Source organism: Panthera onca, chromosome A3 (genome assembly GCF_046562875.1).
Source record: "Panthera onca isolate mPanOnc1 chromosome A3, mPanOnc1 haplotype 2, whole genome shotgun sequence".
Lineage (NCBI taxonomy): Eukaryota > Metazoa > Chordata > Mammalia > Carnivora > Felidae > Panthera > Panthera onca.
The window spans coordinates 88,844,571-88,864,683 of record NC_138341.1 but is presented as its reverse complement, the minus strand read 5'-3'; the positions used below and the strand labels follow the sequence as shown (position 1 = coordinate 88,864,683).

The 20,113-nt window shown below is 43.9% G+C and overlaps 1 protein-coding gene and 1 non-coding gene across 2 annotated transcripts in view; one reads left to right on the top strand and one right to left on the bottom strand.

Moving 5' to 3' along the window:
• The window catches only part of SH3RF3 (SH3 domain containing ring finger 3), a 373,186-nt gene that overhangs the window by 251,353 nt on the left and 101,720 nt on the right, over positions 1-20,113 (bottom strand). The gene's annotated exons all lie outside the window — the stretch shown is intronic.
• On the top strand, positions 7,454-7,588 carry LOC132672764 (small nucleolar RNA SNORA1). Its single transcript, XR_009607678.1, has one exon. It is a non-coding gene; the product is annotated as a small nucleolar RNA SNORA1 (small nucleolar RNA).

Genomic DNA, 20,113 nt, shown 5'->3' with positions numbered 1-20,113 from the left:
AGCAAAGGTATGTTACAAAGGGGCTTCCTGCCCACTCAGCAGGGTCCTAACTTGACTTGCTCAGCCGGGGTGGGGGTTCACCAGCGCATACACTGTCAAAGGCCAGATAAGATTTCTTGCAATTCCACGCACTTCTACCTGAATATCCCTCCCCTTTTGTAAGCATCTGCTGGTGTTGTCCTGCTTTCCAGCTGCTTACTGTGGCTAGGAGGCAGCAGGGATTATAGGTATGTGCCTTGGCCAAATGAAGACCCCTCCTGACTCATTTTACTGCGCTCTGCTTCCACTACAATGAAAACAAACGAAATGCCATCTTCACAACTGATGAGCACTCCTGCTTCCTGCTGTTCAGCAAAATGCTAGCATGCAGGCTTCCCTGAGCCCAGAAAGGGGACAATCACCTCTTCTCACCTCTTCATCAGTGCTTTGTTCTACATGGCAGGAAGAACCATCAGCAAGGGGTTCTGTCCCTCTATCTACAGCACTCCAAATGAAAGACTGCTCCCTGGGCTTGACTCCCAGATCTGTGTAACAGAGCAGAGAATGTCTGAAGGCCTGCATGGTGCAGTGCCCCACACTGTACAAGGCTACTGGGCACGTGTAAGCCATCCCAGGCCAAGTCCTATGCTGTTGCCCTCCTCCCTGTTCCCTACCCTATGGATGGCTGCGGGCAGCTTCTCCCATGTGCTTCCTTTGTCCCTAAATGACCCATCAGTTCTCCTATGGGTCAGAACTTTACGTGAAAGATGTCCTCGTACCCACTTCACAGATGAAAATACCAAGCTCTAAATGTTAAAAAAAAATTTTTTAAGGGGAGGGCACCTGGATGGCTCAGTCTGTCAAGCATCAGACTTCGGCTCAGGTCATGATTTCATGGTTTGTGAGTTTGAGCCCGGTTTGGGCTCTGTGCTGACAGCTCAGAGCCTGGAGCCTGCTTCAGATTCTGTGTCTCCCTCTCTCTCTACCCCTCCCCACTCACACTCTGTCTCCCTCTCTCTCTCAAAAATAAATAAACATTAAAAAAAAACACAAAAAAACCACCGAGCTCAACTGCAAGAGCACGGAGCTGAGGCTAAGCCCAGATACGCAGGTTCGGAGGCTGGCACTCTTCCACCACAGTCCCTACCAGGCCCCTGAGCCAATGAAAGCTGGCACCATCTGCTCTGCCTGGGTTGCTCTCTGTTCCCAGAGGACATGGACCTGGAACCAGTGCCTCCTGGGGGCACCTGGGCCCAGGGCTCTGCCCTCAGAGGCAGAGCAATAATGACCCACACAAGGCTCCATGGGGCAGTGTGAAGAATGAAGGAACTTCCCTGAAAGTGCCTTCTGAACTTCATAGCATCAGACACATGTGAGTGGTGACAGCAGGATACCCACTCCTTCCCTCCCAGGAGCCCACAGAAGCTCTTCTGGTTCTGACTCCCCCAGAAAACACAGGGGAGTTTATCTTTCCAGCTTCCCAGAGAAGCACAAGGCTCTGTGCTGCCCACTCTCTCCTCAGAGCCTGTGCGAGGAGGATCAGAGCTGCCTGCGGCACTGGCCCCTCGGGTGGGTGTGCCTATTCCTGCACCCTTCCACTGTGACAGCCTGGCTGCGGCTGCCTCAGAGTTCTGTCTCATGACCTGCCATCCCGGGGTGTGTGGGATGGCTTACCCACCAGCTGCCCTGCCCATTACTAGATCCCACCTGGTCCCACAGCATACTGACCCTTCACCTGGGTCCCTCAATGGGGCCCACTCAGCCCCCTGACCAAGGTCACATACCCCCTCATTCTCCACACCTGGCATCCCAGCCAAGGGTCAGCAGAGACTGTGCACCAGCCCTGGAGTTCAGGCGACAGTTTGCATGGTTTTTCCACCAGGGACAAGGCTAAGTGACAGGGTTGTCAAGCCTAGTTAGTGCACTGCAAGTTTATAAATAACCACCAGGAAAGCCGCAGGAATGCATTTACTACCAAGATGTGCTAAGAATTTAGAAAATGAAAAGACTCTAAAGAACCCCTCTGCTTTAGGCTGAGGTCAACATTGCAAGCATCTCTCTACCAAAAAAACATTCAGGGTACCACTTGCGAAGGATCTCTCTGGCTGGGGTAGGTTCAGGAGAGAATATAAGCAGAGAAAGCTCTCAAGGCATCCAAGAACACAGGTGCCTCAGCCTGGGTCCCTGCTCCTCTTGGTATATCACATACAGGGCTCAGGCAGTGCCCACTGCCCTCCGTCCCTCAGCCTGACGCTGCCCAAATACTAGAAGCACACAGAGCCAGGCATGTAGCCCTAACACAGACATCAAGGGAGGCCCCATTTTCATACATAGCCCCTTCGACAGTCATCTATTTGAACCCTCCATGTAACAAAAGTGAAATGAACAAAATCAAAGAAAAAAATTCTTCTGTAGGCAGAAAGAGCAAGTATAGAAATCATTCTATTTTAATTTAGCTCATATTCTCCTCCCTGCCACCAACTTCTCCCACATAAAGTGCCTCTGAAACATGGTAACTCCAGGGCATTGTGAGAAAAAGTGCTCTGTGAACACTCTCTTAGGATATCGTAGCTTGGCCAATGTATCACTGTGTCATACAGCACAGGGGAATCATAACAGAGAACCCACAGGAACCCCAGCCTGCCTTCTTTGTGGGTTTTTAAGACTCCCCGCAACACAAACACAGCTCTGAGTGGTGGTCCCAGAGGGTGTCAGAGCCAGGCCTCTGTCTGCAGGCTCTGAACCAGCCACAACATTATCTCAGGGCCCAAGAGCCTCCTCTGTCAGACCCCAGAGGCTATAGAAGCACAAACACACTATTTGAGAATTGAGCCTTATGAATCCCCTGACCCAGCTTTTGTGATTTAGCTTGAACTGCATGGGTATGTCGCGTCTATCATTTACGATCTGACAGCAGGTGTGTATCAAAAATCTCATGATGAAGTCACATGAAAACCAGATCCCCTGCTAGCCCAAAGCTGTCTCTCCCTTCTGAAAGCTGCCTTTACCCGAAGGTGGATGCAGAGCCATCCTCCCCTGGCCACCCAGGTAGAAGGGCATGGTGAGCATGGGATGGACAGAATCAGGTAAAGCAGTGGCCTAAAAGACAGTCTCTCTGCAATTTGTTCTTAAAGGCAAAACCCCAACCACAGGATATGGTGGTTGAATAGCACAGCCAATTAGCTCTATGAGAGCAGCTCCCCACAGGCAGTCAGAGCTCAGAAGATGCCTTCACCAACCCCCAGCCCAGTCTAGGCCGCCAAGCCTGGTCATGTGCCTGCTCTGACCTGGGAGTACCCATACTAAGAGTAGCAAACATAAGAACAGCTTGCTGGTTTAAATCACTGTGTACAGTCTTGCATTTGGACAAACCAGGACCTTCTGACAGTCACAGCTCAGCCACCACAGCTTAGCCAGAGTAGGGCTCCCAGAGGCAGGAGGCAACCAGCTGCATCAGAACAGGATCACATGTGGTGGTCTGCTCCACATCCCAACACAGGAAACTAGGCTACAGGAATTGCCATGACTGCAGAGACAGCTAGTCACCTGTGCTGGACAGGACTACCAGTGAGGACTGGAGTCGTGACACCATGCCTGCGTCCCTCAGCAGCACACGGTTCTCGCCAGCTCATAGAGTCAGCCTGGCCTTGACAGCAGTGAGCTGAGGGCAGGAGGAAGCTTCCCCAATACCCAGAAGGAATAGAAAGCCTTCAGGCTCTCAGTTTCCAGAGACCCTCACTGAAACCTTGGTTCACTAGATTTAGCAGTCCTCTTGACTTGTCAGCTTCTTGCTCTTGAAAATTTGAGCACAATCTCCTCTGGTTGTCATACTGACCTGCCCAAATAATATCCCTTCAGTAAACATTCATTTCACCCCCTGCAAAGGATGCCTGGAAGTCTTGGCACTATGTATTTGTTTCTAGGGGTCATTAAGGTAAATTTATCCTTATATAAGTATAGGTTGACGGCTAAAGTCTTACTAGCCAGCAGCTCCTTGGTGTTTCTAACAGTTGAGCCAAATCAGCACCAGGGTCTTTCCCTTTCCCTCAATCTGAAAGTCTTTATAAGAAGCCTGTTTCCAAAGGGCAAGCAGATTCCTGGGGTCCAGGGACAGCAAGGCTGCTTGAGCCACAAAAGAGAAAGTACTCACATGTATGTGTGTGTGCACAAGCATGGTGCCAACCAAAGGGGGAAAAGTCTCCCAAAATGGTTGGCACAAAAGCCAAGGTGATGGGCTTCACATTGGGCCTGGGGACAGCCCTGACCCTGGTTTCAGGATGCAGCATGCCGTTGTTTATGGGGACTCATCTGGGAAAAGGAGTTTCCAATACAATCTCCACCTGAACTTCGTCTCTGTCTCCTTTACATAAAACATATTCTTAGTCTGGGTTTCTGCACTTGGGTTACTTGCTTTTTTGGGAAACTGAGATAGGGGAAGCTCTAGCTGTGTAATTCAGGAAATGGATAACATGCCAGAAACTTTACAGAGTACACACCATGCATGGAGAACGAGAGAGAACTTTCTTTAGGAAGCTAGTGGCAGGCAGAACCATCCTGGCCCCAGACAACTCAAGGAAGAAAGTAACACTAGCTTTGCTCCCCTCAGGCCACCCCTCCCCGACTGCCCCCAGCAAACCACCTCCAGCCCAGACATAGGCTGGTCCTGCCCCCTCCCTGTGGGCACTGCACAGACACAGGGCAGCTGCCCTTACAGGGAGGCCTCAAGGCTGCTTCCTTTCTTTCTTCTTGTGAAGCCCACAGAGTTGAAAAGCAGACAGTTGATTTATTATTTCCTTGTCACATGATGGACTGAATGGCTTGATTTAGCCTCTCCAAAAAGGACTTATCTTTGTGCCCACGTGGCACAAAAAAAAAAAAAACAAAACAAAAAAAAAAAAACAAAACAACTCCTGGCCCAATGGGCATTTTCCCAGGATGTGAACAGAGACTTTGGAGTGGACAAGAGGGATTCTGGTGGTGTTGAGGCCGCCACTAAGTGGATGGGCACATTCCGAGAGGACTCAGGTGCAGTGGAGGTCAAGCTGGGCAGTGTGAAGGGAAGAGGTAGTTTAAAGCCTTGCCGCCGAGAAGAGCTGCTGGTTCCCTACAAGGCTCCATCCATCTCCCTTCATGAATACGCATAAAAATACGGTCAGTGGATGGCAGCTGGTCTCTGGGGCAATGGGACACAAGAGATGCCACTGTCTGTCTTCCGGCACCTAAGGTACCTTGAAATAAAATCCTCCTTTGCTGTTTTCTCTAGTGGTTCACTCATCAACAGCTTGAAGTTTTCCCTTTCACTGAATAAAGCTTAACTCCATCCAGAGAAAATGAGAAAAAGAAAAAACTATTTAGGAGATAAAATTTAGGCCGTCAAGACTAAGAAGAAAAGTAACAATAAAAACCAAGGCACAATCCTCTAAACAAATTCTCTGGAAGCTCTCAAAGTCCCAACACACCCAGATCCAAGGGGTCCCTGGGCTACCCACACCCAGGGACCTGGCAGCGCCTGCACCGTAAAGTATCTGCGCTTCAGATACTTTCCTGTTTCACTAAGGGAGCCCTTTCCTCCATGTTTAAATAAATCATGAGCCTGAATCACTTACGTTCCTTCCAGCGATGACAGTGCTTCGTCTGCATCCCTAATGAGATTAAAATCCCATTAAATTGGCACGTCAGAATGCCTTCGGAGCTCACCTCAGGACTCCTGCAGCAGCAGCGGCCGCCTGGATTCCTGGAATTATGCTGAGCCAGCACTGGTGGGGCAATGGGCTCCACGGAACTGGCAGTGTCTTCACAGTGTGGTGTCAACCTACTTTTTCTCTCATTCTCAGCTCAGGGAACATGCACTGAGGACGCGGGTGCTCTGCAAAGGCACTGAGGCCACAGCAGCACGGGCCACACCCTCAGTCTCTCCAGAGCAGCATTTATAGGCTTGTGAGAAAGCCGGTGTGAAAAAATATGCACTCACATTTGTGATCAGGAGAGAGAGGGTGGACAGAGAGTATGTGTGTTTGTGCACAAGCACACACAGCAAAGGGTAAAGGGTATATACCATTGGTTGCAGCAAGAAAATAAAGATGTTCTCTCCCTTCCTACCACTATGCCTCGATTCACTGGCCTGGAGCAGGGATAATTAAAGAGACAAGAAGAAAAACCAATTTAGTTGGCTTATTTCTCTGAAAACCTCTGCTATTAAAAGCAGAAGCAACAGGCAGCTTGCTCCATGTTATTATGTTCATTAAATCAGTAAGGCGCACCCCAGCTGGGATTCTGGACCCAGCCACAGACAGTACTTACTGAAAGCTACTATGAGGGCCTTCTACACTTCTGATCATTCCTTTGCTTAAAACAACTCAGAAAGTTCTCTCCAACAGTTTCTAAAAGTTGACCAAATTCTTAGGTACATCTCATTTGACATCTCATATTTATAGAGGTTATGGCATGTCTGATAAGAACTGTCGAGTTTATTTTGATAGGTATTTGCTAATTTTGTATCTTCTGTGGCTGATGATTTTCTAGTTAGTTGACTAGAAATTCTAAATGTGTTCACAGCCTCACAGATATTTATACTGACTACTAACATGAAAACAACCCGGAGATTCATTGCTAATGGCAAACTTGACAAAAATTAATATGCCCAATGCCCTCTGTTCTTAGAACAGCTTTACCCAAGTTTCATTCAATAAATGAGAAGCTGTCTACTGGGATCCTGGTATGGTGACCTCACTGAGAAACACCAAAATGGAATGAACACACCATTCTTGGCCTCAACTTGCTGCCTACATTTGATAAGGTAAGAGAAACCCCACACACGAAGAAAGAACTACATGTGTGCACACATACATAATGGCACAGGCACGCCGGCCTCTCCTTTAGCCTTGTGAGGACTGTGAGCTTGCACAACTCCTCATAAAGAACCCTCCTCTCCTGCTTAGGTCACAACTCTGACTCAGGGTCAAAAGTGCCATCTAAGCTCTGATGTAAATGATACTTACAGAGCCCCACACGGATGTTCAATATCCTTCTGGAGCACTTTTCTGGATTTTGAGACCAGAATGGGGTATGTGGTGAGTGCCGCCTGGCTGGGCCTGACCACGAGAATTATGACACAGAGAGAAAATACTGCCCTGGAGAGGCAGTGCCTCCCAAATCCCAGAGGAGACCCAATCCATTCGCTGAAGCTGAATGTCCCTGAACCCCTGCCATGTACCTGGCAAAGTCCTGGAAATCTAAGCTTCCATCATAGAAGAGGCTCCATCTCACAGGAGAAGCAGCACATAAATAGACAATCACACACTGGGGGGTGGGGGGAGGGGTGCTGCTGAGACAGGGAGAAGCAAATCCCAGAAGAAAAGAGACAAAGACAATGATTATTGACCTGGCCTTCTTCTCATGGGGTCAAGGAATAGGTCATGACTTCTCTACCTGTGCCCTTACCTATTAATCAGAGTTTAAGGTGCAGTCTTGCTAAAGCCTCATTCTAGATGGAAATGGGCACTGTCACTCATGGTGTCCAGAGATTGTTAACGCGGCTACACTGAGACACACATTTTGCTACCATCACAGCAAGTTTATTGCCGTGGTGACAGTGAGACCCATAACAGCATCTGCTGGGCTCAAGCCATGGAGGGGAAGCAACAAGACTTTTTAATATTAGAAACAAGGACTAACAATTCTAGATCAGTGCACAATCAGTGCACTTCTTACAATTTGACTTCTAGGGTCCTAACATAAAGAAACTAGATCCCAAAGATTAGAGATGGGGAATTTTTGAAGTATGCCCATATTCAAGTGGAGATCAAAGAAGCCAAACTGAAGAGCTCTGGACTGACAGTGAACTATGGATGAACAAAAAAAGTTCCTTTTAAAAGGGCCGTATTGAAGATTATGATTCTGACTTTGAGGAACTATGGTGATTGGCTATAGAAGGAATCACACATAAAATTCCTTAAATAAAAATGTATTGGTTTAAAAAAAAAGATTCAGTCTTACTAAACACAGCTGTGCATTAGACCAATGCAGAGGCAAAGCTGAACAAGGCTGTGGCATTTACATACAACATGTTATTCACAGTTGCGAGTGCTTTACCCTATTCATTCATTTAACCCACCCAATGGCCCACTGAGGAAGGAACCACCCACACTGTACAGATGAGGAAAGTAAGGCACAGAGAGGGCAAGTAACTTCCCCTGGATTGTGCAGGTAGAACACTGCAGCACTGGCCCCTGGCTCTGTGCTCTATACCATTATGCTGCTATGTGTTAAAACTAGAAAACAGGGGCGCCTGGGTGGCGCAGTCGGTTAAGCGTCCGACTTCAGCCAGGTCACGATCTCGCGGTCCGTGAGTTCGAGCCCCGCGTCAGGCTCTGGGCTGATGGCTCGGAGCCTGGAGCCTGTTTCCGATTCTGTGTCTCCCTCTCTCTCTGCCCCTCCCCCGTTCATGCTCTGTCTCTCTCTGTCCCAAAAATAAATAAAAAACGTTGAAAAAAAAAAATTAAAAAAAAAAAAAAAAAAAAACTAGAAAACAAATCAACTGTCTCAGGTCAGAGATATGAGGTACTACAGTGAGGGTAGGGAAGGCTATAAAATGTAAGCAGAAGAAAAATTTTATTTCTTTCGTGTGTTCTGTAAAGTACCTTTGCTGGGAGGGTCAGGGAGGCAGTCATGCTGGCTTCCATTTGCCCAGGAGCATTCTTATGCAAGTCAGAAAAGGCATCCCTTTCTCAAGACAAATCTAGGATAACTGGAATGTGAACAGTTGCCCGCCCCCCCACTCCAAGTTGTGCAGTGCACAAGCTGCACAACATCATAGGGCAGATCTAGGAACTGTTAAGACAGAAATTAAACAATATAATAGTTTTAGAATGAAGAAAATGCATCATAAGAAAAAATGCTCATATACGTATTCCCTAGTCTCTACTTCCTGAATATTTCCTTAAATTATGTATTATATATCTTTATATGTCAACCTATATAGCAACATTTGCCTCTAAATAAAAGAGAAATCATGATCTCTATTTGATCTGGTGGTTTTATAACCACCTGTTCTATGTCCTATTTTCCAAACAGTCCTTTCCAAAATGACACATATACAACTAAGTTTTATCAAAACTCTAAGCACAGCCCCAAGTGCAATCTAAACCAAGAGACTACTAAATTAAGTGAGAAAAATCAGAATATGCTGCTTTAAAATCGTGGCTGTAACATGAAAACCATGAACGTAGGCAATGCGACTATGCTGCCTATGTGACAAAATGAACAGCACTGGGAACTGTCAGCGTTGGGCAACAAGGAAAGCCCTCACCAGCCCGTTTTGGAGCAACACACACCCTCCCGAGGCCAACTCCACACAGCCAGTCCCGGGGCCCTGCTTCCTGAATATTTCCACCTCCAGCAGGAACGATTTGTGTTAGGGGGCAAAAAAAAATAATCAAAGAAGGAAATTAAGCAAGTTAAGCACATTTAAAGGCTAGAGATGTGGGCATGAATCCAAACCAATGAATTTTACTTTCTGAAATTTGTGAAGAAGAGGGTGACCAACTAGCTTCCAACTTGCCTGGTATGTTCCCAGGGTTTAGCACCCATGTCCCAGGAAATTCCTCAGGTCCAGGCAAACTGGGACAGTGAGGCATCTCTAAAGAAGATAAAACTGAAGCCTTTCAAGAAGACAAAGCACTTGTGGGGATGAGGAAATCATTTCATTCGTAAACATCAAATTCAATAAATTTGGAGAGTTTGCACTTATCTACTCCTCTGAAAAAATAAACTCTGGTTCTGTTGGACCCTGTAAAAGTTCTAGATTAAGCCCAAACAGTCTTTTTTTTGTTATAATGGTGAAATATTTATCTTGTGTTTGGGGTATCTTGCGTTTGGGGAGTATTTTTGCTTTAAATAAGCAAAACATGGGGAAGAGAACTCAAAGTCTAGAATATTTTTTAAGTTTATTTATTTTTGAGAGAGAGATCAAGCGAGCAAGGGAGGGGCAGAGAAAGAGAAAGAGAATCTCGAGCAGGCTCTCCACTGATAGCCCCGAAATGGGGCTCAAGCCATGAGATCATGTGATCATGACCTAAGCCAAAATCAAGAGTCAGACACTTGACAGACTGAGCCACCCAGGAGCCCCTCAAAGTCTAAAATCTTAATATCCATCCTTTTATACATCAATGTATTTTTTTCAAAATATTTAGAAACTTTGTACTTTTCTGAGTATATCAAATTGTCTTAAAAGATAATTTTAGGAAGAAAACCAAGTTATGTAGAGTACAATATGTATATTACTAAATACACAAGGTTAATATAGAGAATCTAAAAAGAGAATTTCAAAAAGAGTTGCACTTATTTAAGTTTATTACAAGTAACTGATTTGAGTTTTTGTCCCACCTAACCAATACTAATTTCCCCTTGGGTCTTTAATATTCCTAAAAATCCTAAATCTCCATGTAGGCAGCTTTTTAAAATAGCTGATTACTAAGTTATAACAGATACAGAAGTTAAATTACTAAGTTTTAGGAGTTTGATTCTAGTTCCTCCTTTGAGATAAATAACTTTTCTGTATTTACTTCACACTGTAATGTTTTCCAAATTTAGCCCAGAAAACATGCCATTATTATTATTTTGTTGATCTTGTTTATTAAAAGAATTTCTATTGATCCAAAATTAGCACAGATAACTATCAAAGAATTAGTATCCAGACTATATAAAGAACTCCTACCAGCAATATAAAAGACCAACATCCTAAAGAAATACAGGAAGTAGGTACTATGGTGGGTTGTGTAATAATGTCCTCCAACAGGATTCATGTCTCCCTGGATCCAGGCCCTTGGAAAATTCTCTTCCAAACTGAACTTAGCCTTGGTGGCTTGCTTTGGCCAATGAGACAGCAACACTACAATGCAAGCAGATGTTTAAAAAGTGCACAATGGCATCTGCCCCCTCTTGCTGTTTATTAGAACCTATCATTCACCGCATGAAAAGCCCAACTCAGCCTTCTGCAGGATAAGAAACCACATGGAGAGTCCCCAGACATTCCTGCTATGCTGGTAATCTCAACCAACACACGGGATTGTTGGCTAAATGAAATGGATGTTATTTTAAGGTTCTACATTCTGGGGGTGTTTGTTATGCAGTAAATGCTAACTAATATGGGAAGACATATACAAAAGATGTTCATTCTCACTGATCATCAGGAAAATGCACACACTGAAATACCGTTTCATACCCACTAGACTGGCAAAAATTAGTAACCTGAGAATACCAAGTGTTGTTGAAAACATGGAACACCAGTAACTGTCACCTCTCGCTTCTGGGAACATAAACTGGCACAATCTTCTTGACAAAAAATTATTTGGTATTATCTATCATTGATAAAAATGCATGGACTCTATAGCCTAGCAATTCTGCTACTAGGGATATTTCTACAGAAATCCTTGCATGTGTGCATTAGGAGGTAAATATAAGTATGCTTATGTCAGTACTGGCCATAATGGCACCCAACAACTCAAATGCTATCAATGGTAGAATGGGTGCATGAATTGTATTCTTCATACAATGGAATTATATGTAGCAGTGAATAGGAATAATCTATGGCAACATATATCTAAACCACAGTGCTTAAAAGTAGTCACAAAATAGGTACCGTATGAATCCATATGTACAAAATTAACCAATAGGTAAAATTAAACTATACCTAGTTGAGGGATGGATGCAAACACACATTGTCATTAACACCATTTAGGACAGTGGTTACCTCTGGGGCAGAAGGGGCAAAATGAGACCTCTGGGTTGTATGATACTCCACTTGGTTCTGGTTGCTGAGTACATGAGTGTTCATTTTAGTATCATCTGAGAAGTTGTGCACATGTTTTTTCATTTATCATAAAATATCTTTATTTTGCCTTCATTTTTGACACATATGATATATGACATATAGACATAAACCATCCATCAGGTGATTTGGTGGTTTCTGATACAGTCACAGATATGCGTCACCATCACCACAGGCAATTTTAGAACATTTTTCATCATCTCAAAAAGAATCCCTATACCCTGTAACTTCCCAACCCTCATCCCAAGCCCTAAGAAACCAGTAGTTTACTTTCTGTCCCTAATCTAGATACTTCACACAAACAGGATAATATAATATAGTCTTCTGCAACTGGTTTCTTTTCACTTAGCATAATGTTTAGATGTTCTTTTGTTCCATGCTATATTTCACAATTAAAAACATTTTCAATACCTACAAGGAATAATGAAAAGCTCAGTTTGCTAATATGAAAAATAAGAGCACACCAAGAAGGGCAGCTTGGAGGAAGCACTGTCTGAACAGCCAGTCTGTCAGAATGGATGTGCCAGCACACTCGTGCACAAGTTTACAAAGGGAAGAGGGTGCCGGGCACACCTGGACCAGGACTGGCAACCCTGAAGCATGACTATCCTGCACCTGTCTAATCGGGAAGAGGCTGGTTCTGCACAGAACCATTCCTAACACTGACACCCCCAGAAGTGTCCCTGTGGGAAGGGACAGGGCGGTGACATGGTGGGTGGTAAGCTGCAGAGGTCATCTGGGAGCTCAGTCTGCCCTGCAAGGTCACTGGTGTTACCTAGCAAGTACACTTATTTGGAGACTAATGGAGGGTATGGGGAGGGGGCTGTGGAGCTTCTGTGGGAGAGAGCTTCTGAAGCTCTCCAAAGCCATCCTTAGCACACCATTGGCTACTGGAATTGAAAGGAACAACCTCCACACTTAAACCTGGGTGCACCGGTTTGTGGGTGTGACCTCATTCTGATCTCTGTCTCACTGCTCACTCAGCCTCTGCAAACCCAAATTTAAGTCTATGCCTCTGGAAAATATCCATACACTCATATTTGAAACCCCCATCACTAAATATGAGAAAATGAAAAATTAAAGCAGTACTACTGTTGAATGCAGTTGTGATTCCAGGTAATGTGTCACATTATCTTAAACAGTGGGAAGTCTAACTAGAAAGAAGTTAACCAACTCCCTGTAATGCAGGTCCTCCTCTCCCACTGAGCACCCTTCCTCACTCACAGTCTTGTGGCAGTGTTCCCCTGGAGCGAGAAGTCAGGGAGGATTGGGACATCCACCTGACACCAATGTCCTCTCCCTCAAGCACTTGTCACACACATTCATCACATGGAACAGGCCTCCCAGCACTGCTCATCACCACAATGCAAAGTTGAAGACCAGAGCCCAGGGTGAATGTTCACAGCTCACCCCAGAACACCCCAGAGGCGATTCCAGGTTTATATATCACCTCCACTCTCACATCCTCACTGCCTCCCTGGTCATCTATGTGAAAGCATCCAGCTTTAAGACAAGTCAAAGTAATGCCACCTGTCACGTTATGCTGTACAATGTCAGGTGAGACCCTTGCAGGCTGATGGGGAAGGAAGAGAGGAGGGCACCATGGATGTGGGACATCTATACATACCATCCACCCAACCAGCCATGTTATTCTTTGGTCTACTCCCCCTCACAACCACCCTGCAAAGTAGGCACCATCTCACTTTTCAGATGAGGAAACAGAAGCTCAAAGAAGTAAAGTAGCTGGCTCAGTGTTATCCCAGCCGGAGGTAGAAAATGGATTTGAACGTAGGTGTCCTGATTTCAAAACTGCCTCAACACACTTTTGGTGAAGAAGCCACTTTGTGAATCAGCAACTTACATTACAGGAAGATATTTTTTGTTCCTTCAAAAGATTTCCTGAGCCCAGTAAGTAATGCCCAGTATTATGTTAGGTGTTCTAGATTCCAAGTCCAAGACTCTTCAACCTCAGGGAGTTTACAAACTCCATAAAAGATGTTAAGGGTCCCTTGAGGCAATTTCAGCTGGAAAATCTGAAGTCCAAGGAAATACAGCAAAAACAATGATTTATGATGAATTTCCTGAGTTGTAATTATTAGGATATTTACTGCAGCCAACTTCTTAAGAAAATCTTAATGATTCTCGTCTCAGTTCAAGGGATAAAAAGCAAACATGAAAAAAGAAAAAACATGAAGATAATTTATAGATACTCTTAAATTTGTCTTCTTCAAAGCCCAATTCACTATAATAACAAGTCAGGTTAGAAGTGTGGCTTGTCCAAAGAAAATAAAAATTAATTTACTTTTAATTTCCAGTTGACATTTGGAAAGGAAAATGACCAATTCACATAGGAAGGACTGTGTACAAGTTACCTAGTCAGACTCTCAGGGTCTGCACATCCAGACTTAAATAACCACAAGGAAACAAAAATTACATCTGAGCACCCAGAGGGGAGTCAAGTGATGGTGGAGGCCAATGCTGGCCATCTGTTGAGGACAGAAAAAAGTGACTACAGGCATGGGCCTCACTCTGACCATGGCTCTGCTCCCATCTTTAAATCTGAAAACCTCAGAGTAGCAACCAGCTGACCCTCAGAGAGACAGGGTCTGTGGTGCTATAGGAGCATGGAGACCATGAAGTATACAGACGTGCCTGGGCAATGGGAGCTTTCTGCAAGAGGCACCAGAGACCCTCCTTCTGCTCTGCTGACAGCTGGGCAGAGGAGTCCCCTGGCAGTGGGTCCCCCCAGAAGAAGGCTGCCCAGAACAATATGACTGAACATTTCCAGGGGATGCTGTATAACATCAAGAAGAGCAAGAATTCTTCTCACCTCCTTAGTGACACCAGGCACCAAGGGCAAGCCCAAGTCCAACTGCTTCAACTGTCACACCATACAGAATGAGACCCCACTGGTGACAGGCCACAGTGTGAAAGATGTGTGAGACCTCACCTGGCTTCAGCAAAGAGGGCTGTTCTCAGCACCAGCATCAACCCCCCTCCCCCAGCATGCCAGTAACAGGGAGGGACTTGTCCAGGGCTACAGGCTGATTCAAGGGCCCGGACATCAGGGCTTTTTGCACATCTTTGACTTCAGGTTCTTGAGGCTGTGATTTCTAGGGCTACAGATAATACCATTCCCAGATTTCCTCCCTGAATCTTCCTAACAGAAATTCTGATAAGATCTTCTCTTATACCTGGCATTTTGGGGTTTCCCCTCATTCTGCCAGTTTATTCCCAGAGGAATTAGTAGGTAGAACAGCTCTCATCTTAAAAATATAGTTCCACACAGCTTAGGGCCCTATAAATTTAATCTGCAATCTCACATTTGGCATTTGTTTTGGGGTATTTCCAACACATCAGGAACACAGAATTGCATTCATAGATGGAAACTAGTACCAATGGCTTTGCCTAAAGACTTAATATAGTATTTATTTTCTTAATACTACCAGAGGTTTATATATTATGACAAATCAGCTGTATGCCACTTTGCTGGGCTGTTCCTAAATGCAAAATGTGCACATTTTCCTGAGAAAGCTTTTGCATAATCCTCTGTTGTGATTCATGTGCGCTTCCTAAATGTTTTATGCCCCCCTTTACATTTTATCTCTAGCTCAGATTAGAATCTATCGTTTTGCAGTCCATAAATAGTATATCCTTCAAACAGTACAAGGAAAACAGAAAAATAGCTAAAGAGGATTCACCCAATTTTCAGTTAAAGGAAACTATTGTTTCCATTAGAATTAAAGGCAGCCTAGGACCAACAGAATAGAAAATAACCACTCTACAATTATCCATTGCAGTGTTTAATGATCATTGCTGGAAATGGAAGCTTTTGCATATGAACAAATGAGGTGGGCAAGGGGCAAACAGAAATACCAACCACCCATGGCTGTTATGCTGTGTAGGTATTTGGTACCAATTTGACTGCAGTTCCAATCCTTTACTCACTTGCTCACTCATCCATCGCTCACTCACTCAATCACCCAGTCACTCACTCACCCATTCACTCATTCACTCATCCACTCACTCACTCACTCACTCACTCACTCAGTCACTCACTCACCCATTCACACACTCATCCATCCACTCACTCACTTGGTCACTTATGTATTCAATCACTCATGATTTACTCACTCATCCATTCACTCATTCACTCACTCGCTAACTCATTTATTCACAGATCCATTCACTCATCCATTCAACATTTCTCAAATGCCTCATAGGTTCATTGAACTGTGACAAGGCTAAGTTTCATAGGCAAGATGAAGATGGAAAATAAACAGTCATTGCCCCCAAGTGATCTATAGCTAATAAGGAGCCAGGCACACATGGCTAAAACACAATGAACAACAACAACAAAAAGTCACATGAAAAGTTACAAACAAGGTGCTATGGGAATACAGAAGGGCAATTAATTCTAACCAGTTCACTGTTGGAATCTGAAGTCAGTTTAATGGAAGAGATGGCATTTAAATTAGCTCCTTACAATTATGATTTTTATCTGAAAAGTGGGACAACAGGAAGGATGTAGCAAGCTCATCACACATTCTAGCTCCTCAATTCAGTTCCTGTGGGCTTCCACCTTCTCCTTTCCACTGGGACCATCCTTATGAAACTGCAACATGCAGTGACCACTCTTTGTGTCTTCATCTCATTCTTTCACATGTGACCACTCTTCCCTTCCCAGCCACATTCCTCTCCTGACTGGGGTGAGTCTACCTCCTCCTGGCTTTTCTCTTGATCCAGTGGCTGTTTCCTGAATGCCCTCCCACATCAACATGTTGAAGTGTAACAAATTCTGCCTGTATTTGTACCATTCTCTCTAATGACTCTCTAGCCCGTGGCTTTAAATACTGTCTCTGTGAAAGATGATAAGTTATAGCACAAAGAGGTGTGAGGCTGAGAGTGAGAAAAGGGGTCCTTTAACGATGATGGAACAATAGGTGTAGATCAGGAGTGTCCTAGGAAAACAGGAACACGTTATCGCTCTTTCTAAATGCCATTGATTGACTCCAACAATCTGTCTTTAGCTTGTATAACCCACTGACTACTTGACATCTCTCTTTTGATGCCTAACAGGTACCTTCAATTTCACAGGTTCCAATTAGAAATCTTTATACTCCCTTTGGATATTTGGCAGTCTTTGCAACTTTGGTAAATAATATTAATACTCATCCAGTTGCTGAAGCCAAAACTCTAGGAATTATCCTTGATTCACCTCCCCTCATGCCAAATATCCAATGCATCAAGACCTGTTGATCATTCTTCCAAACAAACCCTATGTATGTCCTTTTATTTTCATGTCTACTACGACAACCTAGTCTAAATCATTATCATTTCTTGCCTGTGATACTGTAATCACCTATACCTGGTCATCTGCCTCCCAACTTGGCTTCCTCAATCTTTTCCCTTAGCAGCAGCCAGCAAGATCTTTCTAAAGCAAACCAGATCGCACATTGTTGTGATTAAAGCCTTTCCATGACTTCCCAGTGCACTGAGAACATGATCCAAACTCCTTCCCTGGACTGTACAACCATTCAGACTTCTGTGTGGTTTCTGAAAATGCCAAGGTCATCCCTACCTTAGCATCCTGGCACCAGGTGTCCCTACTCCACAATCTTTGATCTTTGCCTAGCTGGCTCCTTGTCATCACTCAGATTTTCAGACATTGGCTGAGACTGAATCCCTTCAAGGATGTTCCCCAGCACCAAACATGCAAGTCATCATTTTGTCATTCTCCACTCTCCTTTCCTATAGTATTAACTATCTGCATGTCGTCTGTCCCACATCTAGTTTTTTTTTCCCCTACAATTCAAATATAATTAACAATGTTATATTAGCTTAAGGCATACAATATAGTGATTCCACAATTCTGTGTATCACTCAGTACTCACCAAGATAAGTGTACCCTTAATCCCCTTCACCTATTTAACCCATTCCCCCCACCTCTCCTCTGGTAACCACCAGTTTGTTCTCTATAGTTAAGAGTCTGTTTTTGGTTTGTGTCTTTTTTGATTTATTCCTTTGTTTCTTAAATTTCACATGTGAGTGAAATCATATGGTATTTGCCTTTGACTGACTTATTTCACTTAGCATTATACCTTCTAGATCCATCCATGTTGTTGCAAATAGCAAGATTTCATTATTTTTCATGACTAAATAGCATCCCTGTGTGTGTGTGTGTGTGTGTGTGTGTGTGTGTGTGTGTACTTATATATCACATCTTCTTTATCCATTCATCCATATATGGATACTTGAGTTGCTTCCATATCTTGGCTATTGTAAATAATGTTGCAGTATACATGGGAGTGTATATATCCTTTCAAACTAGTGTTTGCATTTTCTTTGGATAGAATTACTTCTAATTCTATTCTAATTTTTTAGGAAAACTTCACGCTATTTTCCACAGTGGCTTCACCAATTTGCATTCCTACCACAAGGGCTTCTTTTTCTACAAATCCTTAACAACAGTTATGATTTCTTGTTTTTTTTTTTTATTTTAACCATTCTGATAGGTGTAAAGGGATATCTCACTGAGTTTTTAATTTGCATTTCCCTGATGATTAGTGATGTTGAGCATCTTTTCATGTGTCTGTTGACCATCTGTATGTCTTCTTCAGAAAAATGTCGATTCAGGTCCTCTGTCATTTTTTTTAATTGGATTATTTTGGGGGGGTGTTGGTGTTCAGTTGTGAAAGTTCTTTACATATTTTGGATATTAACCCTTTAACAGATATATCATTTGAAAATATCTTATCCCATTCAGTAGGCTGCCTTTTTGTTTTCTTGATGATTTCCTTCACCATGAAGAATCCCAAAATTTGTAAGATCCTGAACAGCCAATGCAATCTTGAGAAAGAAGAGCAAAGCTGAAAGTATCAGAGTCCCAGATTTCAAGATACACTACAAAGCTATAGTACTCAAAACAGTATGGTACTGGCACAAAAATACACCCTGAGCTGAATGAAACAGAATAGAGAGCCCAGAAATAAACCCATGCTTTTGTGGTCAATTAATCTATGACAAAGGAGGAAAGACTATACAATTGGGTGAAAAGATAGTCTCTTCAACAGATGATGCTGGTAAAATATGACAGCTACATGCAAAAAAATGAAACTACACCACTTCTTACACCACACACAAAAATAAACTCAAAAAGGATAAAAGACCTCAATGTGAGACTGAAAGCCATAAAAATCCTAGAAGACCATGCAGGCAGTAATCACTCTGACATCAGCTGTAGACATATTTTCCTAGAAAAAAGGAAAAATTAAACTACTGGGATAAACCAAAATAAAAAGCTTCACCACATCTGGGTTATTTTTTATTAATGTTTCATGTTTGTCGACCTCCCCCACTGGAATATAAACCTTGTGAGAATAGGGACATTTTCTTTGTGATGCATGGAGTAACAACAGCATCCAGCAGGCCCTTTGTACTTGCTGGTAACTGGGTGAATGGAAAGGGACAGAGCACAAGATAGCTCATAGGTTCCAAGTGTACCACAAGAGCCATGAGGAGCCATGATGGGCACATGATTCTGGCTCTACCCACACCCTGCCAGCTTTTGAGGGTGGCCTTGGGCCTCTGGGCTGGCAGTCCCTAACTAGCACTGGTGCCCATGCATCCCCAAGAAGCTTCCATCAGCCCTCACTAGACACCTGTAGGAGGTGATAACCTTCTTCCAAATACTCTTCCTGAAATACAATGTCTTACCTCTTCTCTCATGGTTATAGCTTGGCTCTGACTGGGTAACTAGACCATCATCACACAGGTATACAAACAGTCCACATTTTCCTTGTAATAAATCATGACTCTCTGAACCCAGTTTCTATAGCAGGACCATATACTGAGAATCACAGAACCATGTCATAAAAGTCTGACCCAGCCTCACACAGGGACAGGATTCCCTTTCGCTGTAATTCCTGATTTCCTAATGCTGTCCTGTAAAATTTTCTGATGCCTGTTCCCTCTCTGAGACCAGACAATGTGAAGCAGAGACAAAGCCACTACTGACCTCTATGAGCCGCAGAGTCAGAGCCACAATAAGTACACTGCATCCCTGTCTGAGGGCAACAATGATGAAAGAAGATGAGCCCCCAGGTTTGGTCTCAATGACTGAGCAACAGAGTAGGGAATAAGGGCTTGAGAAACATGTCCTGACTGCATGCCCAAGCTGGCCACTGATGTGGATTATACCAGTTTCTTCTTCATTATAAGGGAGGCACAACCCCAGCGGGTGAAGTCAAGACAGGAGGTTGATTTAGGTTGATCAAATTCTCAGCTAGACCAGCACCAAGACAAGGT